Consider the following 21,238-nt stretch of genomic DNA (forward strand, 5'->3'; position numbering starts at 1 on the left):
TTCGTATGTTTTAGCCTCCAGTCCCCTAATCCTCTTTGTTGCTCTTCTCTGCACTCTTTCTAGAGTCTCTGCATCTTTTCTACATCGTGGCGACCAAAACTGAATGCAAATATTCCAAGTGTGGCCTTCCCAAGGCCTTATAAAGTGGTATTAACACTTCACGTGATCTTGATTCTCTCCCTCTGTTGATGCAGCCTAGAACTGTGTTGGCTTTTTTGGCAGCTGCTGCACACGGCTGGCTCATATTTAAGCGGTTGTCCACTAGGACTGTTTTATGTTGACACTTTCTGACCAGAATTTCAAGAGCTGATATTCGGACGTTTCAGACCCGTTTGGGTGAACTGGTAACGGTGACCTTCGGATGAGCCAGGTGGGCCAGCCCCTCGCCCACCTGCCCAGGCTCTATGCTGTCCTATTTATCCAAGTTTTCTAAGCCATGTGCATGCGTGCAAGCCGTGCATGAGAGCAAAGCGCATGCGCAGAGGTGTCCACGGTCATGAAGCGGCGGTAAATTTATGTGAAACCTAAGAGCTCCCCGGATAATAAGCCCAATGGGTCTTTTGAGCTCATGCACTAAAATAAGCCCTCCCCCCAAAAAAATATTGCAATACAGCAGCGGCCATGAAGTGACCACGCTCGCCGCCTCCTGCACCTCAAAAATAATAAGGCCTCCCCGAAAATAAGGGCAAGCGCTTATTTTGGGGATTAAAAGAAAATAAGACCCTGTCTTATTTTCAGGGAAACATGGTCTATACATCCCCTCCAGAAGTACCAGAGATAAAAATGCTTGAAAGCGCAGGGATGTTCTTTGGGGATTGGCTTTGTCTCTCATTCAGAAATAGCAAACCAGCGAAAGTCTTAAGGCAGGGGTGTCCAAACTTGGCAACTTTAAGACTTGTGGACTTCAACTCCCAGAATTCCCCAGCCTGGCTGGGGAATTCTGGGAGTTGAAGTCCACAAGTCTTAAAGTTGCCAAGTTTGGACACCCCTGCCTTAAGCATTTCATTTTCTTTAATGGCATTGATTAGCCCTTGGGCCATATGATCAAAGTGCAGAGTTCCAGAAACGGATTATTCTCGAAATTTGATAAGAGCAATTTAAAACGGCATTGGAATACAAAACAACAGAGTCGGAAGGGACCCTGGAGGTCTTCTAGTCCAACCCCCTGCCTAGGCAAGAAACCCTACACCACTTCAGAGAAATGGTCATGCAATCTCTTCTTAAAAACCTCCTATGTTGGAGCATTTACAACTTCTGGAAGCAAGTCGTTCCACTGATTAATTATCCTCACGGTCAGAAATTTCCTCTTTATTTCCAAGTTGCTTCTCTCCTTGATTAGTTTCCACCCATTGCTTCTTGTTCTACCCTCAGGTGCTTTGGAGAATAGTTTGACTACCTCTTCTTTGTGGCAACCCCTGAGATATTGGAATATTTGTATTATGTCATGCCTAGTCCTTCTGTTTATTAAACTAGACATACCCAGTTCCTGCAACCGTTCTTCATATGTAGAACAAAGCACAATTTAAATTGAAATTGGGATAAAATACAGTAATTTAAGATTTAGATAAAATATGATAAAATTGTATTCCAGTCCGTCCGTTTCGCCCTACAATCTACCGCAATCAGTCCCACATATGCCGATCTAAACCAAACCATTTTGCTTAAGTACCTGTGCTGCGTTAAATGTGATTTTCAGACTCTTCGCACATAAGGGTAAGTGGTTTTGATGTGGGGATGCCAATGGGTCCTTCGTTTGGCATTTAGACCGGGGTAACTGTCTCTTAGGGACGCGGTGGCTCAGTGGCTAAGATGCTGAGCTTGTCGGTCAGAAAGGTCGGCAGTTTGGAGGTTCGAATCCCTAGCGCTGCATAATGGAGTGAGCTCCCGTGACTTGTCCCAGCTTCTGCCAACCTAGCAGTTCGAAAGCACGTAAAAAATGCAAGTAGAAAATAAGAACCACCTTTGGTGGGAAGGAAACAGCGTTCCGGGTGCCTTCGACTTTGAGTCATGCTGGCCACATGACCATGGAGACGTCTTCAGACAGCGCTGGCTCTTCGGCTTTGAAGCGGAGATGAGCACCGCCCCCTAGAGTCAGGAACGACTAGCACATATGTGCGAGGGGAACCTTTATCTTTACATGCCTCTCCCCTTCTGATACAGGCAAAAATCAAATAGGATGTGAGCCAAGTCTTCTACCTCTGCCGCTCTGCAGATGCAGAGATGTCCATTGTAGGGTACAGAATGGAATCTCCCATATGTCACCCTTGTCTTAAGCAATTACTGTATTTTTCAGAGTATAAGACGCACCTTTTCCCCTCAAAAAAGAGGCTGAAAATCTGGCTGCGTCTTATACACTGGATACAGCATTTTTGGCCTCCCGAAACCCTGCCCCTTCACCAAAAATGGCCATGCAGAGCCTTTGGGAGGCTTCCAGAGTGCTCCTAGGGGCTGGGGAGGGCAGAAACGACCGAAAAACGGGCCATTTTTGGCTCCTTTTTGCTCCCCCCACAGAAGCACTCTACAAACCTCCTAAGGCAGGGGTGTCCAAACTTGGGAACTTTAAGCATAGCTGGCTGGGGAATTCTGGGAGTTGAAGTCCACAAGTCTTAAAGTTCCCAAGTTTGGACACCCCTGTCCTAAGGGCTATTCATCCTTTTTTTGGGGGGGGGGGGAGAACCGGGGCCGTTTTTGGGAGGTTTGCAGAGTGCAAAAACTTTTTTTTTAATTTGGCTCTTCAAAACCTTGGTGCGTCTTCTACTCCAAAAAATACGGTAAAAAAAAAAAAAAGAAAGGATAATTCTCGGAAGGCAAGATTGCAAGAATGACTGGTGTATGCAAATATTTGCTGCTACGGGTTACGTAGGACGGAGAAACGCTCTTCAGGCTTTAAATTGCAGGGAGTCCCGGGTCACATGATCACATTTTGGCAATGGGCAACTGGCCCAAATCGACAGCTACCTCTAGTCCTCGACTTACGGCAGTTCATTTAGTTACGGCGTCAGCGGGGGAAAAAAGTGCCGTTTTTTTCCACAGTTACCACCTTTGTAGCATTCCCCGTAATCACGTGATCAAAATTCAGGTGCTTGGCAACTGTTCCATACTTATGACCGTCGTATGTTGTCCACTTTTGCGACTGCCTGACAAGCGAAGTCAATGGGGGAAGCCAGATTCACTCAACAACCATGTTAGAAGCTTAACAAACTGCAGCGATTCCCTTTAGAAATGTGACAAGGAAAGTCGTAAAATGGGGCACAACCCATTTAACAACTGTCTCACTTAACAACCGAAATGTGATCGTAGGTCGAGGGACATGATTAAGTGAATCCAGCTTCCCCATTGACTTTGCTTGTCAGAAGTTGGAAGTGGTGTAGAGTTTCCTGCGTAAGCAGGGGGTTGGACTAGAAGACCTCTAAGGTCCCTTCCAACTCTTGTTATATTATTCTATTCTGCCGGTTCGGTTGCGACCTTTTGACAAGCAAAGTCAATGGGGAAGCCAGATTCACTTAACAGCCGTGCAACTGCCTTAACAACGGCCGCGATTTGCTTAATAACTGTGCCAAGAAAGGTCGTAAAATCGGGCAAAACACACCTAGCAAGTCTGGGGAATTCTGGGAATTGAAGTTCTGGAGAATTCTGGGAATTGAAGTTCTGGAGAATTCTGGGAATTGAAGTCTGGGGAATTCTGGGAGCTGAAGTCTGGGGAATTCTGGGGGCTGAAGTCTGGGGAATTCTGGGGGCTGAAGTCTGGGGAATTCTGGGAGCTGAAGTCTGGGGAATTCTGGGAGCTGAAGTCTGGGGAATTCTGGGAGCTGAAGTCCGGGGAATTCTGGGAGCTGAAGTCCGGGGAATTCTGGGAGCTGAAGTCTGGGGAATTCTGGGAGCTGAAGTCTGGGGAATTCTGGGAGCTGAAGTCTGGGGAATTCTGGGAGCTGAAGTCTGGGGAATTCTGGAAATTGAAGTCTGGGGAATTCTGGGAGCTGAAGTCCGGGGAATTCTGGGAGCTGAAGTCTGGGGAATTCTGGGAGCTGAAGTCTGGGGAATTCTGGGAGCTGAAGTCCGGGGAATTCTGGGAGCTGAAGTCTGGGGAATTCTGGGAGCTGAAGTCTGGGGAATTCTGGGAATTGAAGTCTGTGGAATTCTGGGAGCTGAAGTCCACCCATCTTAAGAGAGAGGTTGAGATTGAAAAATACCGCTTTGGAATTTGGGTTTATTCCTCAAAAATAGATTTTTTGCACCCTGGAATTTAGCAAGTAGATTTTAAGCAAGAGAAGCGCCTCTTCCCCCAAGGCAAATTCTATAAATATAAATCATATCTGGAAATTTTGCAGATTGACCTGACGGATTTTTCCAAGCGAGAGGCGTCTCCTTGTTCCAAACGTAGGGAGTTCCCAGACGTGGCCAGCTGTGTTTTCACAAGGTGTGTCAAACCAACAGCGCGGCAAAGATTGTGTACTCCTGTACTACAAGCGTAAACTTTTTTTAAACTCCATGTCTGCCTTTCCTGCTGGAAAGAAAATTGCCATAGGACACAATACAGGGAAGTCCTCAACTTACAAGCATCCGTTGAGTGACCGGTTTGAAGTTACAACGGCATTGGAAGAGGTGACTTGTGCTCCTTTTTCACCCTTAACGACCGTCGGAGCATCCCAAGAGTCACATAATCAACGTTCGGACTTTTGGCACCTGCCTCATATTTATGACGGTCGCAGCGTCCCGGGGTCACGTGATCCCCCTTTTGCGCCCTTCGGACAAGCAAAGTCGATGGGGAAACTGGATTCACTTAGCAACCGTGTGGCTTACTTAGCAACAGAAGTGATTCACTTAACAACGGCGGCAAGAAAGGTCGTGAACGGGGGGCGGGACAAATATCTCGCTTAGTAACAGAAATGTTGGGCTCAAGTGTAAATTGCCTGCGTGGAGGGAACTCTCTAGCTGTTGCGTTGATCACAACGCATTTCATTGTGAATTTTAACGGATGCATTAATTCCGCCTTCTTGTCCTCCTGTGTGAACTTCTTATCTGTGATTGAAATGAGTCATTAACCGTGCCAGGTGCAAAAAGCAGGATAGTCCTACCTCTGCAGGTATGGTGGGCCTAATATGTTACCTACCGTATTTTTCAGAGTATAAGACGCACCGGAGTATAAGAGGCTATTCCTCATTCCTCCCCCTCCCCCTCCGTTCTGTAAAATCCCACTCCCTTCTAGTCCTGAAGATGTTACCTAGTTGGGTCATGAAACGTCTGCAAGAAAATAACCGAGCTCAGAGAATACCACACAGTCATACTACTATTACTACTACTTTCCCCCCACCTCCTCCTCCATTCTGCAAATCAGTCCCTTTTAATACTGATGACGTTACCTAGTTGGGTCATGAAACGTCTACAAGAAAACTAGAGAGCATCAAGCACTTCTCAATCCTCCCCTCCCCTTTCCTACACCTCTTTCTCCGCCTGCTACCCCACTTCTCCTCCTCCTCCTCTATTCTGCAAATTACGCTCCCTTCTGGTATTGATGACGTGACCTAGTTGGCTCATGAAACGTCTGCAAGGAAACAACCAGAGAGCACCAAGGACCTCTCATTCCTCTTCCTCCTCCCCTCTTCCCCTTCCTTTCTCCTCCTCCTCCATTCTGCAAATCACACTCCCTTCTAGCACTGATGATATTACCTAGTTGGGTCATGAAACGTCTGCAAGGAAACAACTGAGCTCAAAGAGCACCAAGGACCCCACAGTCGTCCTCCTCCTCCCCATTCCCATCCCCATCCTCACTATAAACGTTTAACCCTTCTAGCATTGATGGCGTTACCTAGTTGGGTCATGAAACGCCTGCAAGGAAACGACAAAGCTCATAGAGCACGAAGGGGTCCACAGTTCAGGACCTACGCACAGGCCTGGCCATGAGACCAAGGGGAGCTTGTAACCAAGGCCTCCACTTCTGAAATCACACAACAGCTTCCCTCTTGAAAAACTGGTTCTGAGGACGTGTAAGGTGATTTACCTTCCTTCTGGCTGAGTCAAGAGGAAGAAAATATCCAGCCGCTCAGCTGATAATTCCTCAGAGGTGTGTTTCACACTTAACACCCACACAAACCTCGACCTTGCAAGACGCAAAGGAATTCGACAATCACACCCAGAGCATTCAGCAGGGACACATATAATTGGGGTTGGGGGGGAGGGAGGGAGAGGCTTAAACACATGTTTTCCAAAGGAGAAATATGAACCATCAATCGTCTCCCTGAAGTGGAATAGAGGCAAATCCCCGACTTACGACAATGGAGCCCAACATTTCTGTTGCTAAGCGAGACAGTGGTTAAGCGTGTTTCTCCCCCTTTTTACGACCTTTCTTGCCACCGCTGTTAAGTGAAGCACTGCAGTTGTTAAGTCGCTAACACAGTTGTTGAGGGAATCTGGCTTCCATATTGATTTTGCTTGCTGTGAAGTCACAAAAGGGAATCGGGTGACCTTGGGACCCTGCCACCGTCATAAATACGAGTCAGTTGCCAAGCATACGCATTTTGAATCACGTGGCCATGGGGATGATGCAGTGGTCGTTAAGTGTGAAAGACGGTCTTTTTTTTCAGGGCTGCTGTATCTTTGAACAGTCACTAAATGAATTGTTCTTAAGTCCAGAACTACTTGTAGGCTTAATAAAACCAAAGTCTTTCTCTAATTATTACAAAACATACTATTTCTTTACAAACCAACCAAGTTATCCTTATCATCTAGTCCATCAATGAACTGATAGCATTGAATGCTATCCACTGACTGGATAGCCATTTGTCTGAAGAGGTATAGGGTTTCCTGCCTAGGCAGGGGGTTGGACTAGACGACCTCCAAGGTCCCTTCCAACTCTGTTATTCTATTCTATTTATCAACTTTTAATACAATTCTGTCCTGCAGACCAGATATAGTGCACAGGTACAGTATATAGGTGGTACCTTCCTCAATAGTAGTAACTGTGAGAGGGATATTGGAGTCCTAGTGGACAACCATTTAAATAGGAGCCAGCTGTGTGCAGCAGCTGCCAAAAAAGCCAACACAGTTCTAGGCTGCATCAACAGAGGGAGAGAATCAAGATCACGTGAAGGGTTAATACCACTTTACAAGGCCTTGGTAAGGCCACACTTGGAATACGGCATCCAGTTTTGGTCACCACGATGTAGAAAAGATGTGGAGACTCTAGAAAGAGTGCAGAGAAGAGCAACAAAGATGATTAGGGGACTGGAGACTAAAACATATGAAGAACGGTTGCAGGAACTGGGTAGGTCTAGTTGAATGAAAAGAAGGACTAGGGGAGACATGATAGCAGTCTTCCAATATCTCAGGGGCTGCCCCAAAGAAGAGGGAGTCAAGCTATTCTCCAAGGCACCTGAAAGTAGGACAAGAAGCAATGGGTGGAAACTAATCAAGGAGAGAAGCAACTTAGAACTGAGGAGAAACTTCCTGACAGTGAGAACAATTAATCCGTGGAACAGAAGTTGCCTCCAGAAGCTGTGAATGCCCCAACACTGGAAGTCTTGAAGAAGATGCTGGATAGCCATTTGTCTGGAACGGTATAGGGTTTCCTACCTAGGCAGGGGGTTGGACTAGAAGACCTCCAAGGTCCCTTCCAACTCTGCTATTCTATTCTATATCTTATCCTCGCCGCTGCCTTGGAAAAGCTGCACTGAGGAACTTCTGTTAATATGAACCCAGAGTCAACATTATCTGAGGCTAAAACTTCCTGTGTCTTGACACCGAAAGGAAAAAAAAAGTTTAACTAGGGCACCGGCTGACTTGTGAAAGCAAAACTGATATCTTTGCTCCACCCTGGTCCTGTTCTGAATCTTTTCTTTTGTACTAATGGAACTGACTGCCAAACATTAGCTGGTTTTAGCTTTCAATGGTGCTCTGAGAGCTTCCTTCAGAGAAGAGTCCACAAAATATCCCTTTTTTCTCCTTTGCCTGATGGGTTATTAGTTATATATAACAGAATTGGAAGGGAACTTAAAGATCTTCTATCTAGTCCAACCCCCCCTGCTCAAGCAGGAGACGCATTTCAGAAAAGTGGGTGTCCAGTCTTTCTTTAAAAACCTCCAGTAATGGAGCAGCCAGAAACTTCTGGAGGCAACTTCTGTTCCACTGATTAATTGTTCTGACTGTCAGGAAGTTTCTCCTCAGTTCTAAGTTGCTTCTCTCCTTGATTAGTTTCCACCCATTGCTTCTTGTTCTACCCTTGGGTGCCTTGGAGAATAATTTGACTCCCTCTTCTTTGTGGCAACCCCTGAGATATTGGAACAATGCTATCATGTCTCCCCTAGTCCTTCTTTCTCTTAAGCTAGACATCCCCAGTTCCTGCAACCGTTCTTCATATGTTTTAGTCTCCAGTCCCCTAATCCTCTTTCTTGCTCTTCTCTGCACTCTTTCTAGAGTCTCCACATCTTTTTTACATCGTGGTGACCAAATCTGAATGCAGGATTCCAAGTGTGGCCTTACCAAGGCATTATAAAGTGCTATTAAGACTTCACGTGATCTTGATTCTCTCCCTCTGTTGATGCAGCCTAGAACTACCGTGTTTCCCCGAAAATACGACATGACCTGAATCTAAGCCATGCCAGATTTTCGCGGTGGGCAAAAATATAAACCCTCTCCTGAAAATAAGCCCTAGTGAAGGGGTGGGCTTAGCCAGAACAGGGGGCAGCCCTTCCCTTCCCCGGTCACCTCAGGGCTTCTTGGCCCCTTAATCGGATCAGTTGGGCCGCTCCGTTCACAAAACAGCTGATTCGTGGGTGCCGCTCAGGCCTCTGCCTCCTGCAAGCGCCGGTCGCTTTTGCAGCCAATTGCAACACAACCCAAATGCCTCATGCCCTTCTTGCCTAACGGTGACAGTCACAGCTCGCAATTCCGTCCACGGAGCAGGAAAAGAAGGCATGGAAATCAATGCACCTGGGACATCGGAAGAAGCCCTGCAAGGAGACCAAAGTTCAGGAAATCTCTCCCCCCCCCAACCTGCAGATCGTCCTTTCAAAGAGGAGTTTCACCAGGATGAAGGTGACACAAACGTCGCCTTCAGCCACCTCTTCGTCCTGGTGAAACTCCTCTTTGAAAGGACGATCTGCAGGTGGTGGGGGAGATTTCCTGCACTTCGGCAGCAACGTCTCCTCTCAGGGCTTCTTTCGATGTCCCAAGTGTATGGATTTTAATGCCTAGAGGAGGTAGGAGCTTCTCACCTGCATATTCACATTGAAGGCTCGAAATGGGGCGAATGGCTTGAAAATGGGGAGGGAGATATTCCTGCCTCTCCCCCTGTTCTGAAGATCAGCACAGACTGAGAACAGGATAAGAGAAGAAATCCCCCCTCCCCATTTTCAAGGGGTTTGCAAAAACACCCCATTCCAAGCCTTCGCATAATCCAGGATTGAAGGCAGGCGGGAGGGAGGATTTTGTCTCTTATCCTGTTTTCAGTCTGTGACCTTCAGGAACGGGAAAAGGCAGGAATATCCCCCTCCATATTTTCAAAAGGTTTGCAAAAACGTTCCATTTCGAGCCTTCAGCATATTGCAGGATTGAAGGCTCGGAATGAGGCATTTTTGCAAACGGCTTGAAAATGGGGAGGGGAGATTTTCCTTCCTCTTACTCTGTTCTGAAGCTCAGCACAGACTCAGAATGGGATAAGAGGCAAAATCCCCCCACCCCTTTTTCCTGGCAATCATCCTTTCCTTGGGATCTCAGCGCAGACGCACATCCCCCAAATGCTCTATCCGAAGCCTTCTCTGCGTCTGTGCAGAGCTCCCAAGGAAAGGATGGTGTGTATATTTGTGTGTGTGTGAGATCCCCCTGCCCGCAAGGCAGCCACATCCCTCCACTAACCTGCTTTCCTGCTCCATTCTCCACTGCCACGTGCAGGGCAAGAAAAGTAGTTTGTTAGTTTACTTCCAACTTCGCGAGATCTTTTTTTTTTTTTTGTGAGAACTTGGAAGGTATTTTCTGGATTTTTTTTTATCATAGGCACACAGTCTACTTTTCTTGTCCTGCACAGGGAACGGAGAATGGGGCTGGAAAGCAAGTTAGTGAAGAGATGTGGCTGCCTTGGAGGGGGAAAAGCCCCCCGCGAGGCCAGAGCAGCCCAGTCAGCTGTTCTGCGGCCAGCAAGCAGGGCAGGCGAAGGACAGGATGCAAGGAGAACTTGGGTCATTGTGGCCGCCGGCAAGCAGAGGGTGGGACGGAGAGGGTCGGGCTGGTGGGCTTGCTGCTTCCTGCACCTGAAAAATAATAAGCCCTCCCCCTCTAATAAGCCCAAGGCCATATTTCGTGGGTCAAAAAAATATAAGACCCTGTCGTATTTTCGGGGAAACACGGTATGTTGGCTTTTTTGGCAGCTGCTGCCCACGGCTGGCTCCTATTTAAATGGTTCTCCACTAGGACTCCAAGATCCCTTTCACAGTTACTACTGTTGAGTAAGGTATCACCTATTTTATACCTATGCATTTGTTCCTTCTTGCCTAAGTGTGTAGAACCTTATTTTTCTCACCACTCCATTTCATTTTTCCTTTATTTAAGTCCCTTAAAAACTTTGCACAACATCCACCTTAAGTGGATGACACAAATATTTTCGGAATTAAAAGAGGGTAGGCCTTCAAAGGGAATGTCATTCGACCAGCTTCAGACAGTAGACACAGAACTGCCGCAGTACAAGACCAAGACTTACAGAGAGTCCTCAACTTACAACCAGCCACTTAGCAACCATTCAAAGTTGTGACAGACGCTGGGGGAAAAAAACCTACGTATGACCTGTGTATGAGGACTGGGGGGGGAGGCTCTCCCGGGGTCATGTGACATTTTGGGAGCTTGGCAGCCAGTTTGCAATTACGGCCGTTTGCAGCATCCTGGAGTAGCATGACCACGTTTTCCATTTTTGCCAGAAATCCATGTTTACATCCATGGCAAAGAATGGGTTCACTTAGTGACTGCAGCGTTCACTCATTTAGCCACAGGATTTGCTTTTCAACGTATGCACTTAACGACTGCCACATAATAGGTTGTAAAATTGGGCACTTTGTGTTGCAGCAACAGCTCCAAAAAAAAAGCCAACGCAATCCTAAACTGCATTAACCAAGGGATGCAATCAAGATCAAGGGAGGTACTAATACCCCTCTATAAAGCCTTAGTAAGGCCACACCTAGAGTACTGCATCCAGTTTTGGTCACCATACTATATAAAAAGATGTTGAGGCTCTAGAAAGAGTGCAGAGAAGAGCAACCAGGGTGATGAGGGGACTGGAGGCCCAAAACATTCGATGAATGCTTGCAGGAACTGGGCGTGGCTAGTCTAAGGAAGAGAAGGACCAGGGGAGACAGGATAACAATCTTCCAATATTTGAGGGGCTGTCCCAGAGAGGAGGGGGTCAAGCTCTTCTCCAAAGCCCCTGAAGGCTGGATAAGGAATAATAGATGGAAACTGAACAAGGAGAGATTCCAGCTAGAAATAAGGAGGAATTTTCTGACAGTGAGAACAATCAACCCATGGAACAAAAGTTGCTTTCGGAAGTTGTGGGAGCTTCATCCCTGGAAGCTTTCAAAAAGAGACTGGAGTGCCATTGATCAGAAATTGTGACCTAAAAGATCCCTTCTAACTCTGTTAATCTGCTTAGTAATGACCATCATGATTGACGACTGTAATTAAGGGCTAAATCACAGTTGTAAATCGAGAACTGCCTGCATTGCCAATCTTGGTTTAATCCCGGTCATTGAAAAGCTAACCCAGATGCAAAAATCTTAACGGTGCACCTTGAAAGCAACCAAGCTAATAATTTCGTCTGCTGGAAAGAGACTCATCAAAACTCTCTTCTTAACACATCAGGCAAAGTTTTGGGGATTGTGGATTTGCACATAAAGGAAGGGATGTTGTCCTTGTGCATCACCCTTAACAGGAAGATTTCACACTCTGAGGAAAAAGGAATCTGAAAAAATGGAAAACCTTACAGCTGGCATCTGTGGAATTTGGCTTAAAGGTTTGCTTATTATCCGGGCCAAAGGGTGGGAACAGGCACAAAATATGGAGGTTTTTTTCCCCCCTGCCGCACCCAGAAGTTCTGTTTTTCAACACATGATTTTGACAGAGGGGAAGAATTCCAGCATGACGCCTTTGACTGATCAGTGGAGAAATAAATAAGTCTCCCAAGGCTTGAAATCAACAGATCATCCATGCAAATCTAAAATACGCATGGAAACGAGATCCTCTACCCCAGTTTTTCTCAACCGTGGCAAATTTAAGGGGGGGAGGGTGAATTCCCCATCCAGCCTGCTTTAAGAGGGGTGGACTTCAGTTCGCAGAATTCCCCAGCCAGAATGCTTTAAGAGGGGTGGACTTCCACTCCCAGAATTCCCCAGCCAGCATGCTTTAAGAGGGATGGACTTCCACTCCCAGAATTCCCCAGCCAGCAGGCTTTAAGAGGGGTGGACTTCCACTCCCAGAATTCCCCAGCCAGCATGCTTTAAGAGGGGGAGGACTTCCACTCTCAGAATCCCCCAGGCAGCCTGCTTTAAGAGGGGAGGACTTCCATTCCCAGAATTCCCCAGCCAGCAGGCTTTAAGAGGGGTGGACTTCCACTCCCAGAATTCCCCAGCCAGCATGCTTTAAGAGGGGGAGGACTTCCACTCTCAGAATCCCCCAGGCAGCCTGCTTTAAGAGGGGGAGGACTTCCACTCTCAGAATCCCCCAGCCAGCATGCTTTAAGAGGGGAGGACTTCCACTCCCACAATTCCCCAGCCAGCATGCTTTAAGAGGGGTGGACTTCCACTCCCAGAATTCCCCCGCCAGCATGCTTTAAGAGGGGAGAACGTTCACTCTCAGAATCCCCCAGCCAGCAGGGAAACTGCAATTTTGCAGTTCAAATCTCACTAGGCTCAAGGTTGACTCAGCCTTCCATCCTTCCGAGGTGGGTCAAATGAGGAGCCAGATTGTTAGGGGCAAGATGGCTGATTCTGTAAACCGCTTAGAGAGGGCTGTATAAGCACTGTGAAGCGGCATATAAGTCTAAGGGCTATTGCTATGACGTGACCTTGGGACGCTACAAGCATCATAAACATGAGTCTGTAGTCAAGCGTCTGAATTTTGACTCCTATGGCGTTGGGGATGCTACATTGGTCGTCAGTGTGAAAAACGACCAGAAGTCACTTTTTCAGGACCGTCATATCTTGGAATGGTCACTAAACGAACTGATGTAAGCTGAGGACTATCTGTTCTTCCGCTATTCCCTGAAATATCTATTGGCCGGCAAGAGTATTTTCCCCCTCCCTGTGTGGCTCATATTTCTTTGTGTAGTCATCTCTGCCTTTGCTTTTAAGACTGGCCTTTCTCTCTGGGGTTGAAGCTCCCGGCTTTTAAAATATTATGGGATGCTCTGCTAGGTTCATCAGCTTTTCAGAAAGCTCCAAAGGCTCATTTCCCTGAACCCCTGAAGTGATTTGAAATTGGGATTTAAGCCACTGAGTTGGCTCTGTTAACTTTTGCACTGTTTGGGTTTTAACCTTCGACTTGATATATGTTTTATTCCTTGCACATCAGCACACCTTGGAAGGAAGGAAGGGAGGGAGGAAGGAAGGGAGGAAGGAAGGCAGAGATGGAGGAAGGAAGGAAGGAAGGAAGGAAGGAAGGCAGTGATGGAGAAGGAAATAAGGAAGGAAGGCAGTGATGAAGGAAGGAAGGAAGGAAGGAAGGAAGGAAGGAAGGAAGGAAGGCAGTGATGGAGAAGGAAATAAGGAAGGAAGGCAGTGATGGGGAAGGAAGGAAGGAAGGCAGAAAGTGATGGAGAAGGAAAGAAGACAGTGATGGGGAAGGAAGGAAAGCAGTGATGGAGAAGGAAGGAAGGAAGGAAGGGAGTTCATTGTTTTCTTATCCACTTGTCTTCAAGGAGTTCAGAGCTATTTAACCAATTCACACAAGGTTTACCCTCAAGAGGAAGCTAAAGGAAAAAAAGCTTTCGTCATTCATATGTATAATAGAATGAGTTGGAAGGGACCTTGGAGGTCTTCTAGTCCAACCCCCTGCTCAGGCAGGAAACCTTATACCAGCACTGGAGAATATTTTCGGCACCATGCCAAAAAGGGAGCTCGTGCGCCAGTGGTGGGATTCAAATTTTTTTGCTACTGGTTCTGTTGCCGTGGCTTGGTGGGCATGGCAGAGGGAGGTTACTGCAAAATCCCCATTCCCTCCGGATCAGCTGGGACTCAGGAGGCAGAGAATATCATGGGAGGGGGGAGAACCTGCTGAATGCCACCTCTGGCATGCACGCTGCAAACCGGAAGGCGAGATAACCGCCATGCACATGCGGGCCGGGAAACTGCGCATCCAGTTTCCATCATGCACATGTGCACCGGCTGCCTGGTCTTTTCGGTTTCTGGTGTGCGTGCGCATGCGAAAACCAGCTGGCCGCCACACGAGTGCCCCAGAAACCAGAAGACCAGGAGTACGGTGTGTGCATGCGCTCCTCCAGTTTCCAGCACTCCCGCATGCACGAAAACCAGCTGGCCGACACACAGGCATATGCTGAAACCTGGAAGAGCAATGGGTGACGGCTCATGTACCCAGAGAGATGGCTTTGCGTGTCATAGGTTCCACAAAAAGGCCTTATACCGTTCCAGACAAATGCTCGTACAAGCTCTTCTTAAAGACTTCCAGTGTTGGGGCATTCACAACTTCTGGAGGCAACTTCTGTCCCACTGATTAATTGTTCTAACTGTCAGGAAGTTTCTCCTCAGTTCTAAGTTGCTTCTCTCCTTGTTTAGTCTCCACCCATTGCTGCTTGTTCTACCCTCAGGTGCCTTGGAGAATAGTTTGACTCCCTCTTCTTTGTGGCAACCCCTGAGATACTGGAAGACTGCTATCATGTCTCCCCTAGTCCTTCTTTCTCTTAAGCTAGACATACCTAGTTCCTGCAACCGTTCTTCATGTTTTAGCCTCCATTCTCCTAATCCTCTTTGTTGCTCTTCTCTGCACTCTTTCTAGAGTCTCCGCATCTTTTCTACATCGTGGTGACTGTTCTGTTCTGTTCTATTCCTATTCCTATTCTATTCTTTCTTTGTTCTGTTCTGTTCTATTCTATTCTATTCAGGAAATTTCTCCTCAGTTCTAAGTTGCTTCTCTCCTTGATTAGTTTCCACCCATTGCTTCTTGTTCTACCCTCAGGTGCCTTGGAGAATAGCTTGACTCCCTCTTCTTTGGGGCAACCCCTGAGATATTGGAAGACTGCTATCCTGTCTCCCTTAGTCCTTCTTTCTCTTAAGCTAAACATACCCAGTTCCTGCAACCGTTCCTCATGTCTTTTAGCCTCCAGAATTCTGCAGTTCTCTTAAGATGACAGCACCAAGAAAAATGGCCTCAGCAACCTACAATAAGTACCATTCTAAACCCAAATCTCAAAACCTGCAAATGTTACTAACCCACAAAACAGCCTGTCTGCCTGTTGCCCCCCATTCTGTGCCGTTTGTGGGTCACTTGCCTTGAGATGACACCTCTGGCACCTGAGCCTACAGAGCTGCTTAGAAACCGGCATCGCACCATCTTCCGAGAACAAAAAAAAAGAAAAAAAGGAGGAAGAAAAAGGAACTTAAAAAAAAAAAAAAAATCCCACGGCCCCTGATTCTACCGACTGAGTAAAGCCAAGGCAGCAGCTCAGACTTTGAAGAAAACCAGGATTTTTAAGCAGAAGGGCAGGATTAAACAGCTACAAAAAGCAGGGGTTGAGGGAGTAAGAACAGATTTTGCGCACACACCCGTCTTTCTTTTTAATATTTGTTTTAACGTTTAGCTTTTATGTAATTTTGTAAGCCGGCCAGAGTTATCCTACGGCCGTGGGGCCACACAGCGCCGTCTCTGTGGGCACGCGAGTCGTTGCCCAAGTTCAGCTCCACCATAACATGCATGCGCGCCTCCCACTGGCCAGCTGGTCTTTGGGTCTCCGCCTTGTATGCACCGGGGGGGGGGACGGGACTAAGCATGCATATGTAGGGGGGCAAGATGTGTGCGGGGGGCCACACAGGCATGAGGGGGGAAGGGTGCGGGCGGGCAGCACACACGAATGAGCAGGGGTCAGGGCGCAGGGGGCGCACATGGGTGGGGGGCAAACATGCATTGCAATTTGGGAGTTTGGGTGCACTCCGGGCATTTGGTCCAGAAAACGTTAGCCATCCCTGCCCTATGGTAAGATGAGTGGCCAATAGATAGAATGATTGAATGAATGAAATGAATGATTGATAGATTGAACGAATGATTGAAATAAATGAATGAATGATTGAAATGAATGAATGAATGATTGAAATGAATGAAATGAATAATTGAAATGAATGATTGATTGAATGAATGATTGAAATGAATGAATGATTGAATGAATGAATGATTGAAATGAATGATTGATTGAATGAATGATTGAATGATTGAAATGAATAATTGAAATGAATGAATGAATGAATTTGAAATGATTGAATGAATGATTGAAATGAATGAATAATTGATTGATTGAAATGAATGATTGATTGAATGAATGATTGATTGAATGATTGATTGAATGAATGAATAATTGAAATGAATGATTGAAATGATTGATTGAATGAATGATTGATTGAATGATTGATTGAATGAATAATTGAAATGAATAATTGAAATAATTGAAATGACTGAATGATTTTGAAATGACTGAATGAATGATTGAATGATTGAAATGAATGAATGAATGATTGATTGATTGAAATGAATGATTGATTGATTGAATGAATAAATGAATGATTGAATGAATGAATGGGAAGAGAAGGAAAAGGAACATATAGGCAAGGGAAGGGAAGGAAATACAGCAGCTGAAAATTTTCTCTGCAATACAGAGAGTCCTCAACTTACAAAAATTCATATAGTGACCACTTGAAGTTACAGCACTGAAAAAGTGCCTTATGACTTTTTTTCATACTTATGACCATCACAGCATCCCTGCAGCCACGTGATCCAAATTCAGACGCTTGGCAACTGATTCCTATTTATGATGGTTGCCAAGTTTCAGGGTTGTGTGTGTGTGTGTGTGTGTGTGTTTATGTGATCCCCTTTTGCGACCTTTGGGCCAACAAGGACAATTTGGAAGCCAGATTCACTTAACAACCATGTTTCTAACTTAACAACTGCAGTGAACCCACTGAATAACAACAATTATTAAGTGAATCTGGTTTCCCCATTGACCTTGCTGGTCAAAAGGTCGCAAAAGGGGGTCATGTGACCCCAGGACACTATAACCGTCATAAATATGAACCAGCTGCCAAATGTTGACCGCGGGAATGTCGCAACGGTCGCAAGTGTGAAAACAGCACCTTAAGTCACTTTTTTGAGCGCCAGTGTAATTTTGAAGAGTCACTAAACAAACGGTTGTAAGTCGAGGACTACCTGTAGAAATAAATAAGCAAAAGAGGCTTACTGTGGCTATTTCTTCAGCAGCACCCTCAAAATTTCTCAAAAGCAGCATTTATATCCAACAAGACTCTTAACATTTTGGTTTTTAAGGGCGCCTGGTGTAGTTACAATAGCAGAGTTGGAAGGGACCTTGGAGGTCTTCTAGTCCAACCCCCTGCCTAGGCAGGAAACCCTATACCGTTCCAGACAAATGGCTATCCAACATCTTCTTAACGACTTCCAGTGTTGGGGCATTCACAACCTCTGGAGGCAACTTCTGTTCCACTGATTCATTGTTCTCACGGTCAGGAAGTTTCTCCTCAGTTCTAAGTTGCTTCTCTCCTTGATTAGTTTCCACCCATTGCTTCTTGTTCTGTCCTCAGGTGCCTTGGAGAATAGCTTGACTCCCTCTTCTTTGTGGCAACCCCTGAGATACTGGAAGACTGCTATCATGTCTCCCCTAGTCCTTCTTTCTATTAAACTAAACATACCCAGTTCCTGCAACCGTTCTTCATATTTTTGAGCCTCCAGTCCCCTAATCCTCTTTCTTGCTCTTCTCTGCACTCTTTCTAGAGTCTCCACATCTTTTCTACATCGTGGCGACCAAAACTGTTAACTCAAGGGACCACCAAATCACAGCCTGAACTACACAGCCATTACAATTATAGTAACATTGGGTTCACTTCTTCATTCTGCCCTTCAAAATAGCCGACTCTGCTTGCATCACTTCAGCTTCAGCGTGCAAACATTTAGGTAAAGTTTCCCCTTGTACATCTGTGCTAGTCGTTCCCCACTCTAGGGGGCGGTGCTCATCTCTGTTTCAAAGCCGAAAAGCCGGCATTGTCTGAAGACGTCTCTGTGGTCATATGGCCGGCATGACTCAACGCCAAAGGCACATAGAACGCTGTTCCCTTCCCACCAAAGGTGATTCCTAGTTTTCTACTTGCATTTTTTACCTGCTTTCGAACTACCAGGTTGGCAGAAGCTGGGACAAGTCATGGGAGCTCACTCCGCTCATGTGGCGCTAGGGATTCGAACCACCAAACTGTCTATCTTTTTGATCGACAAGCTCAGCATCTTAGGCACTGAGCCACCGCGTCCCTTTTGTGCAAATATTATTCAAACTGCAAATCCCCAAATTCAGAGAGGATATTAGTTGTGAGGGCAGCCTCTTAAAATCACCTGTTCAGGTCCAGCAACTTAATGCCTTCCTCCAAAGGCTACGCAAAGTGAGAAGAAGGCAAATTCCCAACACAAATACAAGTAGGCCTTGACTTACGACCACAATAGAGCCCAAAAATTATGTTACTGTAAGACATTTGCCCTATTTTATGACCTTCCTTGCCTCAGTTGTTATGCGAATTGCTGCAGTGGATAAGTTAGTAACCCGGTTGTTAAGTGAATCTGGCGAATAGAATAGAAAATAGAATAGAATACAGAATAGAATACAGAATAGAATATAGAATAGAATTCAGAATAGAATAGAAATAGAATAGAATTAGAATTAGAATACAGAATAGAATGGAATGGAATAAAATAGAAACAGAATATAGAATAGAATATAAAATAGAATATGGAATAGAATACAGAATAGAATAGAAATAGAATACAGAATACAGAATAAAATAGACTAGACTAGAAATAGAATAAAGAATAGAATAGAATTCAGAATAGAATAGAAATAGAATACAGAATAGAATTCAGAATAGAATAGAAATAGAATACAGAATAGAATAGAATAGAAATAGAATAGAATTCAGAATAGAATAGAAATAGAATACAGAATAGAATAGAATAGAATTCTTTATTGGCCAAGTGTGATTGGAGACACAAGGAATTTGTCTTTGGTGCAGATGCTCTCAGTGTACATAAAGAGAATAAAACACATTCATTATTGACGGCTGATCCGAAAGCCCCCAAAAGTGATCACGTGACTCAGAACACTGCGACCGTCATAAATATGAGTCAATTACCAAGCATCTGAATTTCGATCACCTGACCATGGGGATGCTGCAAATGTTGTAACTTTGAAAAAGGCTCATAAAAGTCAACCTTTCCAGTGCCATTCTATTCACAAAACGAACCGTCATTAAGTCAAGGACAAAACCTTCGTTTTATGGACCGCTTTTAATGACCATTTTTGCAGGGGTTGTTAAGTGAAAACCCCACTCCGCAGCTGTTAAGCAAGCCAATGGTTTTGCCGAAAACCAGAATAAGTACCAGAGGTTTTTTTTTTTAAAGCAAAACCGCTTTAAAAAACGGTCCTCAGTCACTTTGTTCAGTGCTGTTGTAACTTGGAATGGTCACTGTTGCAAGTCGAGGACTACCTGCACTCAAGAGTACATCAATACGGGGCATGTACCTCAGAGGCCTGGCTCAATTGTTGAGCCCGCAGCCTTAGAGAGCTTTTCGACCTGATGCCGAAATGACAAAGGGGTCTGCCTTTTTTTCACAACTGCTATTGTGTGGCTTTCACAGCATTCATTCAAGGCTGCGGATGGTTGATTTCCTAGGATTTAGAGCGGTCGCTCGGCCAACTCCAGCCGGGTTGCTAATCTAAGCATTTCCTGCAATTCAGAAAAGTTGAAAGCAAAGGCACTTCCGAGGGAGGGGGGAAGCAAGACCCCCCAGAACTCTCACAATTGGGAGGTGCAGGGGGGGGTGCTAAGAGAGGAGGAAGAGGCTTACACCGCTGGAAGGGAAAAGCCACAAAATGTACATTTTCCTTTATCGTTTTTTACAAATAGTGAAACGAACAGATCCGACTGATCTTCCTATTTCTACACACACACAAACCCCTGTAGGGTGGGATAGGCTGCCTGCTTCCAAATCACCCAGCTGGCATTCACGGCTAAAGGAAGACTTGAACTCACCACCTCTTTGCTTTGTAGCCTTAATAGATCAAATAAATACTGCAGTTCCATCCAGCTGCCTCTGAATAGGACCTATGATGTTTCATTTAATAGCACAATACACATACACACACACACACACACATTCCTATTTCCTCCCACAACAACCTTGTGGGATTGGCTGGGGCAGAGAGACTGGGCCAAAGTCACCTATAAGGTGGCATTCATGGCTAAGACAGGACTTGAACTCACGCTCTCTGTTTTCAAGCCTTAACGACTAGACCAAATAAATACTGCAGTTTCAGCGTTTAAATAGCACCTCTGTTGTTTAATTTCATAGCACAACACACACACACATATCACTTGGGAGCCATCATTTCCTGCTAGGCAATCAGACAGATTGTTATCTCTCAAGTTTGCTACTCCTATCACGGTTTCATTTGACTTTGCAGTCTGGCACACAATCGGGGCTTTCTTAGTGGTCTCCCATCCCAAGGCGGCCCCAAACCAGCCGCCCAGCAACCCGGCTTTCCTTGCGTTGGCTTTCAGTGTCTCAACAACCTGGCAACAACCTCCACTCCTGGGTGTGTCCCTATGCCGACAATCTCCTCCACCCACCCACCCACCTGTCCGTACAGGTAGTCCTCGACCTACAACGGTTTGTTTAGTGACCGTCCGAAGTTACAACAGCACCGGAAAAAAGTGATTCAATGTTGTTGTTGTTGTTTACTCTTACGACCTTGGTGACATCCCCATGGTTGTGTGATCAAAATTCAGATGCTGGCCAAACGGTTCATACTTATGACAGTCGTGTGTGTGTGTGTGTGTGTGTGTGTGTGTGTGTGTGTGTGTGTGTGATGTGATCCTCTTGTTGTGTGACCTTCAGACAAGCAAAAGTCCATGGGGAAGCCAGATTCACTTAACAACCGGGTTACCAACTGAACAAGTGCAACAATTTGCTTCACAACGGCAGTGAGAGG

General features: G+C 45.8%; 1 protein-coding gene across 1 annotated transcript in view; it reads right to left on the reverse strand.

The window, feature by feature from the left end:
* Positions 1-21,238, reverse strand: part of AKAP10 (A-kinase anchoring protein 10) — a 67,976-nt gene that overhangs the window by 45,524 nt on the left and 1,214 nt on the right. The window lies entirely within an intron of this gene.

This window comes from Natrix helvetica, assembly GCF_964273705.1.
Source record: "Natrix helvetica genome assembly, chromosome: 2".
Taxonomy (NCBI): Eukaryota; Metazoa; Chordata; class Lepidosauria; order Squamata; family Natricidae; genus Natrix; species Natrix helvetica.